Source organism: Macaca nemestrina, chromosome 6 (genome assembly GCF_043159975.1).
Source record: "Macaca nemestrina isolate mMacNem1 chromosome 6, mMacNem.hap1, whole genome shotgun sequence".
NCBI classification, from domain to species: domain Eukaryota; kingdom Metazoa; phylum Chordata; class Mammalia; order Primates; family Cercopithecidae; genus Macaca; species Macaca nemestrina.
The window spans coordinates 175709074-175721134 of record NC_092130.1 but is presented as its reverse complement, the minus strand read 5'-3'; the positions used below and the strand labels follow the sequence as shown (position 1 = coordinate 175721134).

The 12061-nt window shown below is 44.1% G+C and overlaps 1 long non-coding RNA gene across 1 annotated transcript in view; it reads right to left on the bottom strand.

Moving 5' to 3' along the window:
• Window positions 1–332: 332 nt before the first annotated feature.
• Window positions 333–12061, bottom strand: part of LOC139363930 (uncharacterized) — a 49311-nt gene continuing 37582 nt past the window's right edge. The window contains exons 4-5 of the long non-coding RNA XR_011625173.1: window positions 8277–8431; window positions 333–626 (exon numbers count right to left, since the gene is read on the bottom strand). This is a non-coding gene — a long non-coding RNA (uncharacterized lncRNA). The remainder of the gene's footprint in view (window positions 627–8276; window positions 8432–12061) is intronic.

Genomic DNA, 12061 nt, shown 5'->3' with positions numbered 1-12061 from the left:
AGTCAGGAGTTTGAAACCCGCCTGGCCAACGTAGTGAAACCTGTTTCTACTAAAAATACAAAAAATTTGCCAGGCGGGGTTGTGGGCCCCTGTTACCCCAGATACTCGGTAGGCTGAGACAGAAGAATCGCTTGAACCTGGGAGCCTGAGGTTGCAGTGATTCGAGATCGTGCCACTGCACTCCAGCCTGGGTGACAGAGCGAGACTCTGTGTAAAAAAAAACCAAAAATCAAAAAACAAACAAACAAACAAAACAGATGGAGCACAATTTGGGAAAACACATTAAATGCTAGAAAAACAATCACAGATACGCACAAATATTTGGCCAGGAAGACAGTCATTGTGTAATCTTTATTTAAAAAAAAATTCAGAGAAAGTCTAACACATATTATCTGTGTAATGTTGGGCATGTGACCACTTGGTGCCTCAGTTTCCCCAGTTGCAACTTCACAGGGTTGCTTTGAAGTTTAAATGAGACGATGCTTGTGAAGTACTGAGAACAACGTCTACCCCGAAGGATGCCTTCAGCACGGTTATCTGATTACTGCTGTTGTGATGACTGGTTACCGACAGAGTGCCATAGGGATGGGGCATTAACTTGTAATTACAGTGATGTTGACTGTTTGCTGAATGGAAAAATGCTCACGGTAAATTAAACAAAGCATGAATGAATGATTCCATTTTTAGACAAAGGTATAGTACATGTGTGCATACATATCTACTGTAAAAATACAACATTTTATACCAAAATATAAATATTAGGAGACTAAGTGATAAAATGTTAGCAGTGATTCTCTTTGGATGTGGAAATAACAGTGATTTTAAATTTAATCTTTGTGTTTTGTCAGGCTTTCTACATTTTCTACTGTGAAAATACCTATTTATTTTTTCAGTTAGAAAACAATCTTTCAAAATAATATCTATTTAATTTAACCAACATCAGATTCTGAAATTGAGGGTTTACAATTGAAACAGAGAGTCATTTGTTGTGAACACTGTTCACATACTTACATGTGGAACTGTAGCCTCTGTTTTAATATTATTTGTGTTTAATGGTGTCATCAGACAGAAGACAGGAGCGTGTTAGACAAAATAGGCACTCAAAGAACTGAGATAGAAGTTGGTCTCTAAATCTCTAACACTACCAACATCTTGAGCATGTTTCATCCCAGGGTGCCAATGGGTCTCAGGATTGAGATGGGACCATATAGGCTGGCTGCCCTGCAACCCCAAAAGGCAGTGCCATGGGTCTGGGGACAGAGGAGTTGATGGAGCTTAATGCTGCCTGGACCACGTAGTTGGTATTTTTTGCCCACAGACAATGACTCCTCAGCTGTTGAGAAGTCAAACAGTACAGAAAGATGTGAATGCAGGAAAGTCAGACATTTAGCAACCCTTTTCAACTTACTCATGAAACACTAACTAGAGACTGGAAGAGTATCCTGGTAACATTTTATTTTCCTTAAAACTTAGTTTGCAGTATTTAAGGTGCTCAAGGCTATTCCTTCATTAACAACAAACCAACCAAACCTGAATGGGTCCCGGAGTTTGGAAATACCACTAGCTTTTCTCTAAGCCGGCCACACAGGCTAGCCTTAATCTACATCAGGTCCATGATGGGGTGATCTAACCCGTGTGTGGGCAGAGGAAGGAATGGAGGGTGGCAATGAGTAGAACGAGGTACAGGAAATAGGAGCGCAAAAGAAATTTTGCAAAATTAGCTTCCCCTTCATTTTAATCCTCACTAAATGTAGCTCTTAAATGAAGACAGTAAAGTAAGAATAGATTTTTCTCTTCTTTTCACTTCTGCTATAAAATCACATCCTTAATTTGTGGTCACATGAATAGATACGAAGTGCTGGCACTGGGAAGGGGATCAATGAGTTTGTAAAATCATTTTATAAAACCTCTGCAAACACCTCATCACCTTGGGAATCTTCCAGCAAATTTCACTCCAAAAGAAGGGATTAGAAAGTGTAGTTTCTCCCCATTCCTTAAAGTGCCCGTATATATACACACATTTATTAAACGGGTATTCTTTGCTTAATAAGGGGCACTGTTTTGGTCAAAGGAATTTATTGGCTCAGGAATATTTAATGCATTAAGCTTTTATTTTTCTAGCCTCCTTCCATTAGGAGAGGTTGTCCATTACTTTAAATATTTACATTTTTTATGTACTCACATATTTATTTTATCTGTACTCTTTATAGAAGCAATAAATGTTGACTCCTTCTCAGCTGTCCTGGGGCTCCACCCCTGTGTGGCAGTAGAGAAATCAATAGCCCCTTCTTGACAACTGTGTAATTCTTAGTTTCTGTTCCCTGAACTCTGGGGATTTTTCTTCCTTACTGATACAGTGTGTCTGTGTCCCCCCAACATCTTGAACTGTAGCTCCCACAATTCCCACGTGTCATGGGAGGGACCCAGTGGGAGGTAATTGAATCATGGGGGCAGGTCTTTCAGTGTTATTCTTGTGATAGTGAATAAGTCTCATGAGATCTGATGGTTTTATAAAGAGGAGTTCCCCTGCACAAGCTCTCCCTCTTTGCATGCTGCCATTCATGTAACACTTGCTCCTCCTTGCCTTCTACCATGATTGTGAGGCCTCCCCAACCATGTGGAACTGTGAGTCCATTAAACCTCTTTCCTTTGTAAATTACCTAGTCTTGGGTATGTCTTTATTATCAGTGTGAGAACAGACTAACACACCCATCTTGACTGATCCTTCTCATATGTATTTTTCTTTCTTTCTTTTTTTTTTGGTGAGGTGTTCTCTGAGGCTTTCTGTCTGTGCTTGCTGCCTTCGGAAAGCTCATTTCATCCAGCGCAGTCAGCTCTCAATTGTTTGGATGCATCTTTCATCTGGATTCTGGCCCTAGTCTTTCTCCTCAACTCCAGGTCTGCATTTATCTTATGTAGTGAACACTTCTATCTGCATCCACCAGCATCTTAAACTTCATCCACCAAGATAGAATGCATTATCTATTATTTTTTCAGTCCCACTCTCCCTAATTTTTCGTCTGTTAATGTCAGTGTAATCATCCCCAGTCTTCCAGATGGTTACTGGTTACATTTACAATTATTATGCCCCTGTTGAATGCCTATTACGATGTAGGTACTGGGCTAAGCGCTTGGGTTTCTGTTTTTCAAGCTCGTGCTTTCAAGCATGACACCTACAGCTTTTTAATTCAGTTCAAGCGCCAGAGAATTCTATTAGATTCCTGATTATGTTACTTCATGATTAAAAGTCTCCACTTCACAGCTGACCACTAAATTCTGGACAGCCTGGCCTCAGGTGTTAACTGCTCCGCCCCCTCCTCTCACCTTTTGTTTCCACTTACCCCATGCTCTGGTCCAATTAAACAACCTGCTGTTCTCTGCATGCCACATGGTCTCCCACCTCTGAAATCTTTCTGCCTAGAGCTTCTTCCATTCCATCTGTATGTCCAAATCCTTCCTGGTAGTCAACGTGCTCAAAAAACATATCTAGAAACTACTCTATGGTCTTCCCAACCTAGTCTCACATCATCATCCCTGCCATGTCCTTGGAAGCATCAGGACATCACGTATTACCTCTCAACATCCACTTGGTATTGCAAAGATTCTCTTATCTACTTAGAAGTAAGTTACTGAAAAGTAGAGGCTGCATCTCACTGTGTTTGCATGATTGAAGGGAGGCATTACTTCACCCAAGGAGTTCCTTAATGAGTAACACTGAGAGAAATAATTAAGTAAATGCACAACTTAGGTCATAGGTCTACTAATTATCTCTCAGTTCCCAAGATCAGACACTGAGTTACACAGAAAAAATAAAAGTACAATGAACAGGTGGAGGATATGTAGTCTATTGCAGAAAGGTCCTTTTGAGGATGCAGTTTATTGCTGGAAGGTCCTTTTGAGGACAAGTGGTCTATTGTGCGAGGGTCCTTTCAAGGACAGGTAATCTATTGTTAGAAGGTACTTTTTGTTATGAGGTGGTTTGTATGTTTGTGCTGAGAACCAACAAGGTCCACTGATTTCTTTCAGCCACTGCCTCTCTGGGGTTTAGAATAAGAGGAAAATGAAAAACAAATGGGTCCTGGTGTTTTCTCTCTGACAGCCAGCATCTCCTCAGTGGCCTTCTAGCATTTGGAGGCTATTCTCCTTCTCTGCCCTTGACAGTCTCTGACAATGCTCATTGTGGGTCCAGACCATGACCTGGGGTTCTCCCGTGGCTGGTACCTGATTTAACAAAGAAATACGAAGCTGCAGTTCTCACTGTTGTCTATTACCCAGGAGTCTCTTTAATGACAGGATATGAGGGACTTGAGGGGACTTAATTAGCATTTAAAAGAATAAAATCTTGACATGGTGATTTAATGAGCTTAGCAAAGCTATTGCTCTGAGCATTGTTGCAAAGGTGGTGTTAACTGGAGTTGAGAGTTTGTAGCTAATCTAAATATATTAGATCCATTGAACCCTTGCTTAGCCACGGAGTTACTGATGACATGTCACCATCTATGGATAAGACCACAGTCATGGAGTCAGATGCATGAGACAGCTGCAGATTTGATTTCTTACTTTTTTTATTTCTCATTTCCCTCATCCACAAAATGGAACATTAGCTTCTGCCCTTGCAGGTTGTCCTGATAATTCACAACACAGTGAAACAGTAAAGGGTCGGCACTTAGCCCAGTCCCTGGCATACAGTAGACACCAAAGAAATGTAAGGGAGTAATGTAAATAACATACCAAATATTAGGAGAGCAGTAGGAGATATCATGTGAATATCAGACTAAGAGATAACACACATCCCAATAGGCAATGAGCAGCCAGTGGTGGTTTAGCAGTGGCAAACTTGTTCAAAGCAGGGTTTTATGATGATTACTTTTGAAATAGTATATAAAAAAAAGTGAACTAGAGTAGAATAAGGGTAGAAACAGTGAGGTTATAATTTCAAAAGTCCAGGCATGAGGAATAAATATGGTGATACAAACAGAAACAAAATGCAGATAGAAATGACTTTAAAAAAAACTAAAAAAATTAACTGGAAAAAGAATGAAATACAGTTATCAAGGAAATTATTTCAATCAGGTGACTGAAAAAGAGTGGAAATAGGAATATTTAGAGGCAGAGTTAATTGGAGAAATGCTAAGTTCTACTTTCAACCTATTGAGTCAGTAAATAATGCAACATCAGTGGAGATAAAATTGGGGTGGTCAGTAATTAGAGAGGCTCCAAGCCAGGACCTTCTGATTGAGAGTTGTCTGTATGAACGGGATTGCTGAAGCCATGTGAATCAATGAGAACTACAAAAGAGAAGAGTGAGAAGTGCAGAGACTGAGAATTCTACATCAACAGCATAGTTGGTAGAGGGAACCCAGTAGGAAAGAACTGTGTGAGAAGGGAGGCAGTGCTGAGTGATGCCAAAGACTACAGAGAGAAGAGGTGAAATGAAGACTAAGCACAAGCCATGGGTTGGTCAGAAGCGACTTGAGGGCTAAGCTGCAGGGTCACCCTCAGTGCAGTGCTTGCGGATGAGAAGAAAGTCAGATGGAGCCTTGTAGGTGTGAAGGAATGAGCAGCTGGAGCTGTCTGAGGTGCTGCCCCGTTCTCTAGCTGCCAATTGTTCATGGATATTACTATGCTTTTTCAACGGTGATGGTGTTTTTCCCCCGCAAAGTTGAGTTTTGTGACCTTGAATAGGATATCCATGCTCTAAACTTTTTAAAGCCCCTATGGAAAGATTTCCAGTACTCTGTTAGTTTTCTGAGCAAGAAGGTAGGTCAAGATCCATCCCCTTTTGGAAAACTGACCTCCCCATAATGTTTTCAGAGCCAGTTTTCCACTTGGGAATGTTCTCAGAGCCTTTCATGGAAACGGAGGAGAAGACCAAGAAGTCAGAAAATGGGAGACCATGTCAATGGACTTGCATGATCTCGGCTCCTCTGGCCTTTTCACCTTATCTCCCATTAGCTGCCCAGAGAGATGCTGGGCTTCAAACATCCCCAAACCCAAGGCACCCTAGCAAGGACAGATTTTGCTCCTACCAGTTAAATGGAAAATTCCCAAGAGTCTGTTTCATTAAATTGCCACAACAAATGATAAATAGGTCACCAAGCTGTGCCTACATTCATTGTATTTTCGTTGTGTACTTCTTGCATCTTTCTAATGTGATTACTGTGCAAAGACCCAGACAATGTCTGTGGGCAGCTTACCTGTGTCCTCTAAAATTCTTTGTATTCTGCTTACCAGCCATATGCTAAGAAGCAACACCTTCTAGAACAAGTGCCATTATCCTGTGGCAGCTATTTCGACCCTGAAGACACAAGACTTGCAGAGCTGTTCCAGTGTGGGTGAGACAGGGAGAAGGCCACCAAGTCCTATTACCACACTCACTGAAGGGTGCTTTTGGATGCATGAAGGGTGTGCAGATGGCTGGAATTTAAGGACCAGCCAAGGGATGTCCAGGTGGTGTGTGGTGGCTGCTGGCTGCCTCTCAGACTTTTGGTGCTAGGAGCAAAGTGAAACTGAAAGCAGAAAGATAAAGCCATCTGTGGGGAACCTGCTGTCAGCAGCCTGCAAGGACAGGGCAGTACAGTGTGACCAGGATGAGCTTTTCTCCAGGGAGATCTCACCAGCTAAGAGCAGGGGGATAGATATTTTGGTTGGTAGAGCTGTAAATAAGCAAATATTTCTAGGTTGTGAGAGGCATGCAGGTCTTGTGAATTCAGCAGCTTTTCTGGCTGCAGATCCTGTCCTCTGGTGCCATGGGCTCCAGCTTTGCATGCATCTCTCTGGACACAGCCCCCGGCTAGCAGGTGGGACTGAGCCATGCTAGCTTTGTGGGCACATGGGCTTCTGTCCAGCCCTCTTCTCACATCTCTCAGCAGGTGGGGAACACAGGTGTTCAAAACTCAGCTTCTGGGAGAGTCAGTCTCAGTTCTATCCCTTCTTGGCCATGTCACCCTGGGCAAATTACTTAACCTCTCAAGGTTTGTTTTCTTGCCTGTCATTTGGGAGTGATTCTAGAACCCCTTGGTGGTGATGTGGGGACAAATGAGATAAGCCACATAGAGAAGTTTATCTGTCACTTAGCCATTGAAGAAATGTTATGTCCTTTAATTCTCTTCATCCCTCACCCACTGGCCTATTGACATTGTCCAATGAATGGCTTTTTTTTTCTTTCTTTTTTTAACCTATATAAATAAGCCTCTATTACCGAATTGTTTAACTTTGTTAAATTCTAGTCATTCTTGGCAGTAGCTCAAGATATAAGAAATTGTTCTCCCTACCAAATAATTAACTCCTAAATATCACCCTTAAGCAATTTAGTGCTACCATTGAAATGCAAATGTTACTTTTATAAGCTTGGCACTTTTATCTCGCTGATAATGTTTTTTTTTTAACCAGAGAATCTCTAAAAGGAATATAATTTCTGTCCATCTCTAGAAAGGCTCCTTTGAACTAAAATGGAAACTCAAGGCCTCTGTAAAACCATGTAGGCTAACCTTTTCCTTTTCTCTTGAAATGCCCAACAGACTAAGGAAACAATCTGACAATTACAGAGTTTCAGAATAGAAAGAGATTCAAGAGGCACATGGGTCACTGTCCAGGAAATGAAGGAATCCTTAAGGCCACGGCTCATGATCTTGCTGACCATTGGAATCAGCCAGGGACCTCTTAAAATCCTGACACCCAGAATGCACCCCAGACCTGTTAAATTAGAGCTTCAAAAATGTTATAAGGTCCAAGTGACCCTGATGCAACATTCTGTTGCAAGATTCTGATGCAAGAATCTTGCGACGGTTCTTGGCTTCAGCCAGGAAAGAATTTAAGGGCAAGCCTGTGGTGTTAGACAGAAATCTTTCATTGAACCAGAGCTACTCCATGCAGAGTGGGGCTAACTCACAGGCAGTGTGCCCAGAGCAATGTTTGGGCTCTTGGCAACTGTACTTATACTCACATAAACCCACTTTCAATTACATGCAAATTAAATGGTGGGTAAAGGCAAATTGAGGTCCAAGTCATTTAGATCATTCTAGAAAAAGGGTGGTAACTTCTGGGTGCCATGGAAAGCAGTGGCAACTTCTGGGTTGTTGCCATGGCATTTGTAGACTGTCATGGCTCTGGTGTGAATGGGAATATCTTGTGCCATGAGCAATGAGAGCAGCTGAGGATCACCTCCCTGGCCATCTGCTGGTTTTCACCAGTTTCTTTATTTTATCCTGTACAGACCAGATCATGTTTTGGTCAGCAGGGCTGTGACCGGAAAACAAGTCCTGCTGGTTTCCTACCTTAATCCTGGTGGGCGTCCGACATGGGCCTGCACTTCAGAGAAGCGTCTCCACTGCTCATCAGTCCCTCTTTGATGAAGGACCCTACCTGCAAGGAGCTCACTCCTTTGCCAGGTGGTTGATGATTTCATTTGTATCTTAGGCCATTTGGGCTGCTGTAACAAAGTACCATGGATTGGTGGCTTATAAACAACAAATTTATTTCTCACTGTTCAAAAACTTGAGGGTCTGAGATCGGGGTGTCACAATAGCTGATTTCTGGTGAGCGCCCTCTTCCAGGCTATAGACAGATGACTTCTCAGTGTGTCCTCACATGGAGGAAGGAAAAAGCAAGCTCTCTGGATTTTTTTTCTTTTTATAAGGACACTAATCTCATTAATGAGATCTCCATTTCCATGACCTAATTAGCTTCCAAAGGTCTACTTCCAAATACCATCACACTGGCAATTAGATTTCACATAGGAGTTTTCTGAGGGGAGCACAATCATTCAGTCCACAACTGTTAGTAAACCCTGCAGGTTGCCGCTGGTAAGAGGAGAAGGTTGCAAACTTTAAACAGGGCCAGACATACCCAGTGGCCACCCCCTGGCTCCAGCAGGTTGGTGTCATGTGGAATGCGGATAGAGGGTTGCCAGATATCCTAATTTATGAAGAAAAGCTGGAAATTCACATATTTATATCCTTGATTTTAAATGTGGGCAAATAATTTACAGAGTTAAAGCCCAGTAGGAAAAAACGCACTGCATTTGCAGGCCTTGGGTTTGTGGCTCTACTCTGCAGGGCTGAGCATCCCTGATATAGGGAGAGAAAGGGAGTCCTGGATGCTGTCTAGAGAGGAAGAAATTGGAGAGAGTGATGTGTACAAACATGATGGAAAAGGAAGGTAGGAAGAAGAATCAGAAGGAAGATACACGAGGCATGCTTTGAGAGCAGCGGCAAGGGCCACTGACACTCCCCAGCGTTTGTGCTTTGGGTTGTATTTATGTTTTCTCTCCTACGAATTATGCCCAATTGGAGAGAGTCAAAAATCTCACTGCTAAAAGTCCCATGACAACCTCCCTTATCTTGCCACGATCCCTCAGAACCACTGCGAGTTAAGGAAACGGGAAGATCCCTACTCTGATCACAGGAAAGGCAGATGCCTTCTGTCTACACTGGCCACCAGAGGAGGACAGAGTGCTGTAGTGTGGGCTGGGGTGGGAGGCAGCTGAGAGGAGGTTGGTCAGAATCTGCCATGGTCAGCTGGTGCTGGGAATGCCAAAGCCGAAAGTCCCTTCCTGCGGCTGACTCACAGACGTCCAGGGCCTGAGCTCCAAGCAGCAATGACTGTAGATGCTCATGGATTCAGGTAAGAAAGGGGACAGACTAAGGCAGGGGCTCACCTGGTGTTGGCCTCCTAATGGGCACCCAGATGACAAGGCAGGGGCCAGTGCAGGACTCAGGAGAGTCACCCTTTCATAGAGTGTGGGGGAGCCCTAAGGCCAGGGCAAGGAGCTCGAGCGGTCATGAGCTCTGGAGGAAGGAGGAGGGAGTCAAAGGCAGGCAGCTGGTAGAGGACAGGAGTGGGTTGGCTGGGGGTATTGATTTGGCCATTCCTGAAGCATCTGAAACTTTCAGTGGCTGGAGTGAGAAGGTTAATCCTCATGATCCTTTCTAAAAATGACATTCTTTTATTGAGAGCAGGTTAAACAGGACATGGGAAGAAGAGGGAAAATAGAAAATAAAAAAGCAGTTGAAAGGCAAGATCACAAAATAGGTGCAGTTTGGGGAGATAACACGGTAGAAGGTTAAAGAGAAACATCACCTTCTCTGCTGTTTTCCAGCCTCAATCCAAGTATCTATGTTCAGGTCAGGTTTGACTCAAAGACTGTGTCAGTGGTCTCCAAAGATATCCAGAAACCATTACAATAGCAACGATGTCTTCAATTTGCTGTAGTTTTGTTTCCAACCCTTGAAGGGTAGTGAGCGTGAGGAATCCAGGTACCCATCCTGAGAACAGATCACACAGCCCAGTGTTTGTGCCCTAGTATCCCTGGATACTTGGAGAAGCACTCGAGGCCATACAGAATGATGTGTTCTGGGCATGACGGGTTTGCAGGATCCAGGCACCCCCAGAAGGGCCATGGGTGTTTGGAACTGAGCCCTGATGTTCAGGTGGGAGGCGAGATTAGGGACAGCTTGGTCTCTTGGCCCATGCAGCTTCCCAAGTGTCAGCTTCCTTTGGGAGGCGATTTATAAGCTGGTACAATCTGGCATGAGAGCTGTTTGCCAGTTCCTGCTCACCAAGGTCAATAGTGACTCTCGCTGACACATTTGAGATGAAAGCAGATTTTGTATTTGGTGTCTAAGATTGGGACTTTCCATGCAAGAGTTAATAAAGATGATGGGTATTTACTGTCACTTTGATAGGCCACATGGGGCTCAGACTGTCCTTGATAGTGCTCACCTGACCCTTTTCTTTTTGGCTTCTTTTCTTTGAGAATAGGGAGGTTGCCACCGCCAGAGCCACCACCAGAGCCTAGTGCATCCAGACAGCATGACAGAAGCTGCACCATGTAGGGTGCATTCACAGCCAACACAGACAGAGAGCGGTGTGTGAGTGGTGATACAGTAGTAAACTGACTGAGAAAGGCAGAGGGCACCTGCTCAGCAGAACACGTCCTTCATTATCTGCCTGATCTCCTTGGAAACTCATGAATAAGGGAAATTAAAAGACACTTGCCCACCACTCTGGCTCTCATCTGGTAAAAAATACTGGCGGATGCTTTGTTTTAGTGCCAGCTTCCCTGCAAACTATGTGCAAACAGTGAATAAGGTATCGATGTAACTGCAGTGGATTGCATCAATCATCTGGAGATTTGTACACAGAAGGTAGAGTCTGACATAGTCACAATAAGGAAAAGGCCTTCAAGAGTTGAAGGACTTTACGAGGAGCACCAGGAAGGATGCTGGGCAGCAGCTCCCTGGTGTGGAGGGCTTTGGGGGATATGCCCTGGTGTGATGTAGGCGGGTCGGACTTACTACCTAGCAAATTGCACAGGTCTGGAGGTCCGGGTGACTTTACAGGGATTGGTGCAGCTGTGGGGGCATCAAGAATCTGTGTCAAGAGGAGGCAGTGTCATTTTCATGCTGGACATGGCTCCTTAGCTCCTGAGTGTGCCCTGCCTCCTCCTATCAGGGATGCTTGGCCCAGCTCCATGTAAGACAAAGTGACAGACGAAGGTGATTGAGTGCAGGGGACAAACGTAACTCACTCACTCTGTCTTCAGTTCCAACTAGAGGAAGGGAAGTGGCACATTCAGGAATTGGGCTAATGTGACTCAAACCCCTGACAGGCCCCGCACCAGGACACTTTGAGAGAGGTGTATAACCTCACTGCCTCTCTTGTTCCCCATTTGCAGAATGAGGAGAGCATTAGCTGCAACAAGCTGTTGAGACAGAGTAGCTGGGATTCCGCACAGTCTGCAGACTTCCAGGTGTGTAGTCATTTACAGCAAATGGAAGAGGCTACCATTGTGGTCTGAAGTCAGAGGCAAGGATGACTTAAAGTAGCAGAAACCAGGCCAGTGAGGGTGACCACCAACAGGCATTTTCTAAGCATCTGGGATGTGCCATGCGCTGCACAGTCACTGATAAGACAACCGCAAGGGGTGCAGGCACTCTGTGATGTGGCGGGGGAGTGTTGTGTGTGACCAGGTGGTAAAAGATGACCAGGGGTGACAGGGTGAGGGGGAGTCTGTCCCAGGCCCCGCCCCTGCCTTCTGGTCCTGCTGGCAATTTTCAGT